This window comes from Triticum aestivum, chromosome 2D (assembly GCF_018294505.1).
Source record: "Triticum aestivum cultivar Chinese Spring chromosome 2D, IWGSC CS RefSeq v2.1, whole genome shotgun sequence".
In the NCBI taxonomy this organism is placed as follows: Eukaryota; Viridiplantae; Streptophyta; class Magnoliopsida; order Poales; family Poaceae; genus Triticum; species Triticum aestivum.
The window spans coordinates 445,677,289-445,690,961 of record NC_057799.1 but is presented as its reverse complement, the minus strand read 5'-3'; positions in this window follow the sequence as shown (position 1 = coordinate 445,690,961).

Genomic DNA, 13,673 nt, shown 5'->3' with positions numbered 1-13,673 from the left:
TCAAGTACGAGATGTGCTACCCGTTCACCGTGCCGGAGTCGCTGGAGGATCAGCGCCGCCTGCTAGTCTCGAAGGAGGATGGCAGCGTCTTCCTCTTGATCGTAGCCACCAGCGAGGCCCGCGCACGCCGCCGCCACATCTTTGTAGTGTGCGTCAGGGGCGACGCCGCTGACGCTGACACTGACACGAGGCCGATGTACGTGTGCGTGCTCACTATTACTACCCCCCAGAGGTACGTGGGCGGCGACACTGGCTACGCCAAGCTGACTTGGACTCTGCCGAGCTGGGACTTTCCCGCCGATGTGGACATGGAAGACGCACGGTATTATTTGACCCCCAACAATGTGCACGGGGACTCCAAGGAGGTTCACCTGGACATCTGCATTATCAAGTTAAATGTTGATCATTAGTCTTCGCTCAATGTAATCCGCTGTCTAAGCATGTGGAGACTTCCATGCATGATCTTGCTCTATTGGAGTATCGCGCATGAATAGAAGTGTATCCATTTATGGTTTAGTCTAGAATCTTCCATGTATGAATTTTTACTACAGTACTGGTGGAAGACTTATGATGAACCATTTCTTACATATCCTCTTCCCCCTTCCAAGTCATCCTTATTTAATCCCTCTGTATAGGTGTATAGGCATGGTTAATACTTAAATAGTATAGCCAACTGTTGACTATAAGAAAGTGCCATGTCATCTGTAGCCAACATGTATAACAATGGATACTCAAAAACTAATTCTTGAATATCATTTCCTGCAAAGCACAATAAGAGTTATTTCTTCACAAGTTTTGGATGCAGGTTGAATAGTTGAACGCTTTTGTTTGCAAAAGATACTTTTTATCTGTTTCACCCGGATGTTTGTGAGCTCTAGAGATGAAATAATATCCGAACAAACCTATCGATACCCGTTGCACATGAGATGACCCCCACATCCTTTGTCAAAATAAACAACTCCCCGATCAATGCATTTCACTCTTCCGTGCAACGCACGGGCACCTTACTATAGATTAGTACGACCAAAAATTGAACTAACATTATATATAGTACGATAAATGATGATGCATGTCACCTAAAATTATATCATTGAAAACTATGCTCAAATACGAATCCAACAATATTGTTTTTGTTGACATGCACTAACATTTTGTCAGTTAAATCTTCAGTCAAATTCAATGGGGGATAAACCACGACCGATGTAGTAGTACTAGTATAGAGGGCGGCGCTGCACGGGAGTCTCACCCTGCTCGTGGCGCAGCAGTAAAGCCGTCATATCACAAAACCCAACCACTCCCAGTAATAAGTGGCCTGGTAAAATAAACAGACAAGCAACCATCACATCCCTCCGTCTTTTTTGCATTTCATCTCTCTGCATTTACTTTCTCTGGTTCATCTCGCACACTCGATCCCTAGCTACTACTCCTAGTATCCTTAGCTACTACTCCTAGGGCCAGTTCTTTTGGCAGCCTCCCCAGCTTTTCCCATAAGACTAGTCACAGTGGAGAGTAACATTAAGGCGCCTCACTCATTTATTTGGGCTTCTAAACTACTACCAGTAGTACCTCCGTCCTGGTTTATTCCTCACCATTGTAATTTGTGCTAAATTTTGACTAAAGATTTAACTGATAAAATGTTAGTGCATGTGACATGCATTAACATTTCATTAGTTAAATTTATGATCAAAATTTGACACAGAATACAATGGGGACCAATAAACCAGAACGGAGGTAGTAGTTATGGGATTACTAATCTAGAAGCCTAAAAGAACTGGCCCCTGGTACTCCTACTAGTAGTAGTACTCAAGTTGGAATTCCAATTGCACGGCACAACTTGTTAGGCAAAAAATTCGGTACAGGGTGTAGGAAGCGGTTTGGGAATTTGCATGCCTTTCCAACCAGTGAAATACTCTGGACAAAGTACGACAGAGAAATAACCACAGAGAAGGAAGCTAAAAGTAAACAATCAAACGAGCATTCTTGCATTTTTTTGCATTGAATCGTTTCACAAGCTGGACTGGTGCTGTTTTTCTACTTTTACAAAAACCGCATCGTAATGTTAAAACGTGCATTTGCACGTACATAAGTAATAGTAGTACTCCCTATGTCTAGGTGTATAAGTCTTCCCTCCTTCTTGGTCATGGTGCACAACCAAAGATGACTTATTGACCTGGACGGAGGGAGTAGCACAGTCTGCAAGCATATATAAAGAGAGACGTGTAGTGCGATAGTATATAGTAAAGTTTGTGCTATATGCACGTACTTGAAAAATGTGTATGAATACACAAGGTTTCCAAACTTTCCCTTTTACATACTTAATTAAGGACGCTAATAATTCCTGAATGTTTGGGATTTATCATTTGCGTCCCAAAACTAATGAGATCTCCTTATGAAACAAAAATTATACTCCTCCTAAAAGCCACGGCGCTCGCAGGAGCGCTTGTGGCGTGCCACGAGTGCCCTGGTGCGTGGCCGTTTCCCAGCGCGCCGACACAACACCTCTTCCTCAGCCTCGCAACTCGCGAGGTGTTGATTGGCGGCTTGCCGGCGGCCGAGCGCGATCTCACCGGTGTGGTGATCCGGCGCCAACAGGTACTCCTCCTCGCTGGAAGCGTGGACTCGGTCCACGTACCGCCAAGTGTAGACGAGGCGCTTGGGCCCAACTGCACTTAGGGCGTCGACACGGGCGTCCTCCGCCACCCTCACAGCCCTCGCACGAGCCTTCTGCCAAAGAGCCAATTGCCTGACTCTCTCGACGCGACATAGGCCTCCCAAGCAGCTTGTTCCGTGGTGCGCTTCTCTTCCTCGGCCTTCTTCTCCGCCTCTATTTTGGCGCGCTCTGCTGGAGGCAAAGCCTCCCACAAGGCGACATCTGTTTCTTTCCAAAGCTCCTCAAGGATGGGGGCTCGGCGGGCAGCGCGGCATTCTCCTCGTAGCGGGGAGCCGACGCATCCTCCGACGCGCGTGTGTGACGCCCCGGGTTTGACCGTACACTAATCATGCACGCAAATGTGTACGATCAAGGTCAGAGACTCACGGGAAGATATCACAACACAACTCTACAACATAAATAAGTCATACAAGCATCATAATACAAGCCAGGGGCCTCGAGGGCTCGAATACAAGTGCTCGATCATAGACGAGTCAGCGGAAGCAACAATATCTGAGTACAGACATAAGTTAAACAAGTTTGCCTTAAGAAGGCTAGCACAAAACTAGCAACGATCGAAAAGGCAAGGCCTCCTACCTGGGACCTCCTAACTACTCCTGGTCGTCGCCAGCGGGCTGCACGTAGTAGTAGGCTCCTCCGGTGTAGTAGGAGTCGTCGCCGACGGTGGCGTCTGGCTCCTGGGCTCCAGCATCTGGTTGCGACAACCAGGTAGAAAGGAAAGGGGGGAAAGAGGGAGAAAAGCAACCGTGAGTACTCATCCAAAGTACTCGCAAGCAAGGAGCTACACTACATATGCATGGGTATATGTGTAAAGGGCCATATCGGTGGACTGAACTGCAGAATGCCAGAATAAGAGGGGGATAGCTAATCCTGTTGAAGACTACGCTTCTGGCCACCTCCATCTTGCAGCATGTAGAAGAGAGTAGATGGTAAGTTCACCAAGTAGCATCGCATAGCACAATCCTACCCGGCGATCCCCTCCTCGTCGCCCTGTTAGAGAGCGATCACCAGGTTATATCTGGCACTTGGAAGGGTGTGTTTTATTAAGTATCCAGTTCTAGTTGTCATAAGGTCAAGGTACAACTCTGGGTCGTCCTTTTACCGAGGGACACGGCTATTCGAATAGATAAACTTTCCTGCAGGGGTGCACCACATAACCCAACACGCTCGATCCCATTTGGCCGGACACACTTTTATGGGTCATACCCGGCCGCGGAAGATCAACACGTCGCAGCCCCACCTAGGCTCAACAGAGAGGTCAACACGCCGGTCTAAATCCTATGCGCGCAGGGGTCTGCGCCCATCGCCCATTGCACACCTGCACGTTGCGTACGCGGCCGGAAGCAGACCTAGCCTAGCAGGCGTTCCAGTCCAATCCGGCGCGCGCCGCTCCGTCGCTGACGTCAAGAAGATCTTCGGCTGATACCACGACGTCGAGTGCCCATAACTGTTCCCGCGTAGTTGGTTAGTGCGTATAGACCAAATGGCCAGACTCAGATCAAATACCAAGATCTCGTTAAGCGTGTTAACTACCCGGGAACGCCGACCAGCGCCAGGCCCACCTCTCTCCTAGGTGGTCTCAACCTGCCATGTCGCTCTGCCATAAAGTAACAGTTGGGGGCCGTCAGGAACCCAGGCCCACCTCTACTGGGATGGAGCCACCTGTCCTTTCAGCCCCCTCATCAGAATCACTTACAGGTACTCAACGAGCCGACCCGACTTTAGTCACCACATGTGTCATGTATATAAAGTATATAGTACATACCCGTGATCACCTCCCGAAGTGATCACGGCCTAGTAGTATAGCATGGCAGACGGACAAGAGTGTAGGGCCACTGATGGAACACTAGCATCCTATACTAAGCAGTAGGATAGCAGGTAAGGGTAACAACTGTAGCAACAATGATAGGTTATACATCAGGATAGGATTAATGGAAAGCAGTAACATGCTACACTACTCTAATGCAAGCAGTATAGAGAAGAATAGGCGATATCTGGTGATCAAGGGGGGGGCTTGCCTGGTTGCTCTGGCATGAAGGAGGGATCGTCAACACCGTAGTCGAAATGGGGGTCGCCGGCAGTCTCGGGGTCTACCGGAAAGAAGTAACGGAGGGGGAACACAATAAATAACAGAGCAATCAAAGCATCACAAAGCGTAGCATGGCAATACGCGGTGCTAGAGGTGACCTAACGCAGTAGTAGGTGATACCCGCGAAGTGGGGAAACATCCGGGAAAGTATTCCCGGTGTTTTGCGTTTTCGGACAAACGGACCGGAGGGGGATTGTTGCATGTTCGCTATGCTAGGGACGCGTGGCGGACGAACGGACTGCGTAACAGGATTCGTCATGTTTTTCTGAGCAACTTTCATGTATAAAGTATTTTCATCCGAGTTACGGATTATTTTATATTATTTTTCAAAGTTTTAATAATATTTTGGAATTGTTTTAATTATTCAATTCGAATTAAAAACAGTAAATACTTTTGTCACCTAGTGCTACTCTAGCATGTGTGTATGACAGTGGGGCCAGTGGGGTTGGGTTGACCCAGTCAAAGGTTGACTGGTCAACATATGAATAGTATAAGTGGGTCCCGTGTGTCATTGTATTATACTTCAGTTAGATGATTTTAGCCATTTTGTTTAGACAGCAGGGACCAGCGTCAGTGACTATTAGTAGTAGGATAGCACTAAGAGTGATTAGCCTTTATAATCTAATTAAGCCCAGCCCCATAGGTATGGCGTGGCACTAGCTAGCCATGGTGTGGCTGTACGTGAAGCCCACGCCCAAGCACACACCAACGGCGCTGGTGGCAATGGCCAAGCAGCATCAGCAGCAACTAGCGGCACTAGTAGAGCAGCAACAATGCAAGGGCAGCAGCAGTATTGCACAGCATAGAGCAGGAGCAGTAACGAGCGGTAGAGGAGCAGCAATAGAGAAGCGAGCAGCAGCGCTATAGCAACAGCAGAGCAGCAGCCCTAGCAGTACGAGGCACGAGCGGCAGCGGGCGACAGTTTCAGCATAAGCAGCAGCAGCAGTTTCAGCATAAGCAGCAGCACGCGGACAACAGCAGGAAGCGAGCAGGGTGCGGGCTGGTGCACGGGCGAGCCGGGCATGGAAGGCAACCTCGAGCGGGACGGTAGCCGTGGTGAACATGGCGAGCGCGCATACACAGTAAGTTTTAGGCGTTGCCACGGTAGGTGGCGGATGGTGGCCTACGGCGACTAAAACGATGGGGAAAAGGGGGAAAACGACGCTGCTCACCGGGGGATGGTCGATGGTGAGCTCGTACGGGGCCGGGGTGGATGAGGTGGCGTGAATCGAAGGCCATGTCGATGGCGACAGAGGAGGGAGGAGGTGATGATGGCGACGATGGAGCAAAGCTCCGGCCGAATGGATCCCCGTAGTCGATGCAGACGATGATGACGCATCTCCTGGGCGTACTCCCGAGCGACGGCAATGTGTACGATCAAAATCAGAGACTCACGGGAAGATATCACAACACAACTCTACAACATAAATAAGTCATACAAGCATCATAATACAAGCCAGGGGCCTCGAGGGCTCGAATACAAGTGCTCGATCATAGACAAGCAACAATATCTGAGTACAGACATAAGTTAAACAAGTTTTCCTTAAGAAGGCTAGCACAAAAGTAGCAACGATCGAAAAGGCAAGGCCTCCTGCCTGGGACCTCCTAACTACTCCCGGTCATCGTCAGCGGGCTGCACGTAGTAGTAGGCTCCTCCGGTGTAGTAGGAGTCGTTGCCGACGGTGGCGTCTGGCTCCTGGGCTCCAGCATCTGGTTGCGACAACCAGGTAGAAAGGAAAGGGGGAAAAGAGGGAGAAAAGCAACCGTGAGTACTCATCCAAAGTACTCGCAACCAAGGAGCTACACTACATATGCATGGGTATATGTGTAAAGGGCCATATCGGTAGACTGAACTGCAGAATGCCAGAATAAGAGGGGGATAGCTAATCATGTCGAAGACTACGCTTCTGGCCACCTCCATCTTGCAGCATGTAGAAGAGAGTAGATGGTAAGTTCACCAAGTAGCATCGCATAGCATAATCCTACCCGGCGATCCCCTCCTCGTCGCCCTGTTAGAGAGCGATCACCGGGTTATATCTGGCACTTGGAAGGGTGTGTTTTATTAAGTATCTAGTTCTAGTTGTCATAAGGTCAAGGTACAACTCCGGGTCGTCCTTTTACCGAGGGACACGGCTATTCGAATAGATAAACTTTCCTGCAGGGGTGCACCACATAACCCAACACGCTCGATCCCATTTGGCCGGACACACTTTTCTGGGTCATGCCCGGCCGCGGAAGATCAACACGTCGCAGCCCCACCTAGGCTCAACAGAGAGGTCAACACGCCGGTCTAAATCCTATCCGCGCAGGGGTCTGGGCCCATCGCCCATTGCACACCTGCACGTTGCGTACGCGGCCAGAAGCAGACCTAGCCTAGCAGGCGTTCCAGTCCAATCCGGCGCGCGCCGCTCCGTCGCTGACATCAAGAAGAGCTTCGGCTGATACCACGACGTCGAGTGCCCATAACTGTTCCCGCGTAGTTGGTTAGTGCGTATAGACCAAATGGCCAGACTCAGATCAAATACCAAGATCTCGTTAAGCGTGTTAAGTATCCGCGAACGCCGACTAGGGCCAGGCCCACCTCTCTCCTAGGTGGTCTCAACCTGCCATGTCGCTCCGCCATAAAGTAACAGTCGGGGGCCGTCAGGAACCCAGGCCCACCTCTACCGGGATGGAGCCACCTGTCCTTTCAGCCCCCTCATCAGAATCACTTACGGGTACTCAACGAGCCGACCCGACTTTAGTCACCACATGTGTCATGTATATAAAGTATATAGTACATACCCGTGATCACCTCCCGAAGTGATCACGGCCCAGTAGTATAGCATGGCAGAGGGACAAGAGTGTAGGGCCACTGATGGAACACTAGCCTCCTATACTAAGCAGTGGGATAGCAGGTAAGGGTCACAACTGTAGCAACAATGACAGGTTATGCATCAGGATAGGATTAACGGAAAGCAGTAACATGCTACACTACTCTAATGCAAGCAGTATAGAGAAGAATAGGCGATATCTGGTGATCAAGGGGGGGGGCTTGCCTGGTTGCTCTGGCATGAAGGAGGGATCGTCAACACCGTAGTCGAAATGGGGGTCGCCGGCAGTCTCGGGGTCTACCGAAAAGAAGTAATGGAGGGGGAACACAATAAATAACAGAGCAATCAAAGCATCACAAAGCGTAGCATGGCAATACGCGGTGCTAGAGGTGACCTAACGCAGTAGTAGGTGATACCCGCGAAGTGGGGAAACATCCGGGAAAGTATTCCCGGTGTTTTGCGTTTTCGGACAAACGGACCGGAGGGGGATTGTTGCATGTTCGCTATGCTAGGGACACGTGGCGGACGAACGGACTGCGTAACAGGATTCGTCACGTTTTTCTGAGCAACTTTCATGTATAAAGTATTTTCATCCGAGTTACGGATTATTTTATATTATTTTTCAAAGTTTTAATAATATTTTGGAATTGTTTTAATTATTCAATTCGAATTAAAAATAGTAAATACTTTTGTCCCCTAGTGGGGTTGGGTTGACCCAGTCAAAGGTTGACTGGTCAACATATGAATAGTATAAGTGGGTCCCGTGTGTCATTGTATTATACTTCAGTTATATGCTTTTAGCCATTTTGTTTAGACAGCAGGGACCAGCGTCAGTGACTATTAGTAGTAGGATAGCACTAAGAGTGATTAGCCTTTATAATCTAATTAAGCCCAGTCCCATAGGTATGGCGTGGCACTAGCTAGCCATGGTGTGGCTGTACGTGAAGCCCACGCCCAAGCACACACCAACGGCGCTGGTGGCCATGGCCAAGCAGCATCAGCAGCAACTAGCGGCACTAGTAGAGCAGCAACAACGCAAGAGCAGCAACAGTAGTGCACAGCATAGAGCAGGAGCAGTGACGAGCAGTAGAGGAGCAGCAATAGAGAAGCGAGCAACAGCACTATGGCAACAGCAGAGCAGCAGCCGTAGCAGTACGAGGCACGAGCGGCAGCGGGCGACAGTTTCAGCATAAGCAGCAGCAGCAGTTTCAGCATAAGCAGCAGCACGCGGACAACAGCAGGAAGCGAGCAGGGTGCGGGGTGGTGCACGGGCGAGCCGGGCATGGAAGGCAACCTCGAGCGGGACGGCAGCCGTGGTGAACATGGCGAGCGCGCATACACAGTAAGTTTCAGGCGTTGCCACGGTAGGTGGCGGATGGTGGCCTACGGCGACTAAAACGATGGGGAAAAGGGGGAAAACGACGCTACTCACCGGGGGATGGTCGATGGTGAGCTCGTACGGGGCCGGGGTGGACGAGGTGGCATGAATCGAAGGCCATGGCGATGGTGACAGAGGAGGGAGGAGGTGACGATGGCGACGATGGAGCGAAGCTCCGGCCGAATGGATCCCCGTAGTCGATGCAGACGATGACGACGCATCTCCTGGGCATACTCCCGAGCGACGGCAACGACGGTGGCCGCGGAAACGATGGTGATGCAGCTGTCACCGTGAGCTGTTCGAGCTTAGATTTGGGAAGAAGAGGAGGGGGCCGATGGGGGGAAAGAGGGGGAATGGATGAGGGCGAGCTAGGGTTTCGTGGGGGCGCTTTTATCGGCCGAGGGGAGTCGACATGGTGGCCATTCGGCCATGGCATCGTGGGATGGCCGCCACGCCATGGCCCCTGTCTCCTGTATGTTACAGAGAACAGAGGAAGGGGAAAAGGCCATGGTGGGCTTGGGCCGTGCTACTGTAGCACTAGGCTTCTAGTGCACAGTGTGCACTTAGCCCCCTTTTCCACTTTTCAAATTTTCTGTTTTGTATTTTATCCACCATTTGGTATTTTAATTTAGTACCGAATAAGTTATGTTGAATCCAAAACTTGTCATGTAAATAGTAGGCAATGTTTTGAGCTAGCACACAAGATTTGAAGTGGTTTGGAAATACATAAACATTTCTTTATTTTGAAAAGGCAATTTTAGTTGTTGTCGGGTCACTTTATATTTTACTAGGGGTTAAATTTGTGAGTAAAATGATGTTGGTTTCTACATGACAATTACTTAGTGAATACTTGCAACAACTCGAACATTTTAGTTTTATTGTTCGAAAACTTTTGTTGTTTGCCTATATTTTAAATTTGAATTTGAATTGTTTTGAACTAACGCTAGTTTATCAACAGTAACCTAGGTGACGTGGCATCATTAGCAGAGGTTTACTATAGCCTAAATATCCGGGCGTCACAAATCTCCTCCACTACAAGAAATCTCATCTCGAGATTTAAGAGGGGGACTAGGGGGGAAAGGGATTTGGTTACGAAATTCTAACGGGTCTTCTCGGTCTTGGTTACTCTTCTCGAAGAGGTCGATCCATTAAGTTGATGCCTTCAATCCACTTCTCCAGGTCCTCATGATGAAGTCGTCCTCCTTTCTTCAAAAATTCGGTCGTACTTACGAATAGGTAATGGGATGCTCTACAACGATAGAAAGGTATAAGGGGAAATCATTTGGGGTTAACCCAGGAATGAACACATGAGTATCTCTCGAGTTGAACAAATGAAACATATCGAGAGCCAAGTAAGAAGGTACCATAAGAAGTTTCAAGCGGATAGACAATCGTTTGATGTCCGAAAAAGTGTGTGAAAGGGTTTCAGAGCATCGAGATTAAGTATTGCATCTGATATCAGAACAGATCACTAGGAAGGTGGCTCATGAATTGCATACGAAGCCAAGCGTAAGGGACAACTTTCAAAATAGGGGTGTACAGGAGAGTCAGGTTTCGATCCTGTGGAATTGTCGGTTATGGGCCCACCATGCGGGTTAAAGTAGAAAGGGGGCTGACATCTTGCATGATAATGTAAGCAAGGCATGTCAGAGGATAGCCTGTCAATTATGTTGGCGACAATATCGGTACCAAGGGCGAGGGACGAAGAGAACCATTTTCCTGCTCGTTGAACGAGGCGGACCAATAGGCAAAGTTCTCGTCCATCGGTGGTTACCGGAATGTCATCAACAATAGTAACAGGGTCTTAGCGACACGATTGTACACCTAGGCGTTTACATAATCAGAAGAATATTACTGCTTAGATCATATAGATCACCAGAAAGGTTAAACAAAACAATGGAAAGGAAAAGGTGATCATCAGATTAAATAGAACAATGGAAAGGAAAATGTGTTTAAACACATTATTCAGGGGTATATCCTTTCCAGGGACAAACTGAGCATGATATCCATGACAGGTTATAATGTAGAAACCATTTAGGTAAGGGGAGAGGAATTTGATGACAATACCCATACAACGGTGTTTTGGATAATAGATAAAGAAAAGATAGCATTGCTTCAACTGTTGTTATTGAAGATCGGAATACCACCGACATGCTTCGAGATAGCATTGCTTCAACTGTTCTTATTGAAGATCGGAATACCACCGACATGCTTCGAGATAGCATTGACATGGTCTTCAATCAAAGGTCGGACTCTGGATACACAAAGGATCCATTAGGAACAACTTATAGAATAAGTCTTACAATTTCCTCATGGAAGAATGGTTAACTTTGCTAAAAAGGAAACTATACCAATAGGGTCTCCGGCCAGGTGTGCTAGGCATGACACCACCTTACCGGGTCAAAGACCAAAGTTATAACTCTTGGGAATATGTTCCAACCACCATATCTGAGTGAGATTCAGATCTGATTGGTGTCAGGATACCTCAGACTCTAGATGCCTGAGAAGGAAGGGGTGCAACACAATTTGACGAGATGGTGCTGCCAAATTCTCGGGAAATGAACTATGGAAGCAAGTTCCGAACAAGGGTTCATCATTAAATCAAGGAGAGGTGAGGAGGTGACTGATTGACTCAGCGACAATCCATTGAGATTTCCAAAAGATGGATTTCCACAACTATGTGAACAAGGAGATAACATTAGCTAGATCGAATGACTTAATGATGTATGCTCGAGGAAAACATACACAGTTAAACATTGGTTGAAATGTGCACCCAAAATATGGGCTAGGTAGCACGATCAATGTTTGAATGATGATTCATTAAGCCATAGACGTAGAATGAAACTATAGACCAATAACTTCAAAGCAATAGGGTTGCTAGAAGTTTAGAATTTACACATCACAGACCATTTGTCGGTATTTCGTTTAGAAACAACACGGGGACCAAGAAAGAATGGTGATGGTGAGAAGTATCACTGTACCAAGAATTCTTAAGAGGTGGAGTAATGCTCACGACATTCTTGACATCAAAGATGGTAATACTCCACGGTAGAACATAACATAGGTTGGATAGCAGGGAAATCAAGATACAACACAAAATAAGAACAAGTTTGTGTTGGGGGGAGGCAAGAATGTTGTCGATGATAACACAATTCATCGAGGGGCAAGGATGGTATTTCTCATCCTGAATTTCGATAGATATCTTGGAAGAGCTCAGAATGTAGATGATGATCACGACACATTTGTCGAGAGATTTCATGAAGATGTAATCGATCAACGATGACATCAAGCTAAAAGGTATGATGAAGCAAAAGGTTATCTGAACCACGGGTACGACACAAACTTGAAATCAAGCTTGTTGTTCAAGGAAGAATGATATGATGAGGAAGATCGACGTCATCGTCGTAAACTATGCTCCGGGAAGAAGAACCAGGTAGCACAGTTAAAATTTGGCGCGATAATGATATAGCCGATCAGGCTAGGAATGACTTCAAGGGTTATTAAACTCGTAAACAACGAAAATTATTTAGAGTTATTGAATCAGGGTGTGGAATTTATTCACTTATCAGTGTTCTTGAGTAACTAATAACTCAGAACCCGGGGAAATCTGAAATCGATGAGAAGCAATACTAGATGAAGACTCAAGGGAGGCAACACATTTCTTTGATATTCTCGAGATACCGGAGGGTAATACTCGAAGGAAGATCGAAATAGCGGTTGCAAGGATGTATTAATCTGTAGAAGACAAGTTCTTTAACTTTTCCGAGAAATGGAATCAAAGGAGAACAATCATGGTCGGAACCACGTCCACGTATACCAGATGAACTTATAACAAGGGGATAATTATTTTAAGAGAAGCTTCCATGATAAGGTATACATCGTGTCCATGGGCATGAACACAGGGTTCAAGGTCGACCCCCACTTGTTCAACGCATAACATTTCATTCACCTCTCATATTTCGAAAATGACATTAGTTGTTGAAAGTTTTTACCTGGTGCAATACCAGATAAGTATGACCCGTGTAATCTTTCGGGCTCACACGGATTAGGGAAGGCGTAGGTTCAACCCATCAGGGCATCTTAGGAACATATACCACAAACTTCGGAGTAAATATTACAAGCTCGAAAGTAGAGCATTGTTCAAAAGCAGATGATACAATTTACCAAAGGCATTATATACCCATGGAAAGGCTCACAAGGTTATTCAATATGAAAGACACTGTCGGATAAAATCCAACAAAGGAACCGATGGTCCACAAGGGATCTGATGTGAGCATCGGTACTCAACCAGAGGAAGAAGAATGCAAGGAGATCTGATTATAGAAACAACTGACTAATTCAAAGTTCAAATGCAAAAGAATTATGATTTCCAAATTAGGGGATCAGAAGCAACGCTCTGATCAAGGATGGATAAGTTGAGTAGGCTTAGGGGTACAATCGAGGGCAATTTGATTGGTCGAGATCCAGCTCACGTTTAAAATGACGTCTGAGCCGGAAGGATGCATTCTAGGATATGATTGAGGATTGCGAGCATTCGCAACAAATTGAATCAACGGACTCAAAATGATAATGAAAAGAGATGCCAATAAGATTACGAGACTTATGGGGTTAACCATAATGCAAGCAAACAAGAATTTTAAGAGCAATAGGCTCCTGAGGATTTTCGGAAGATCAAATAGTATTTTGAAGACTATTGTGAAATACATGAATCAACTGGGGATG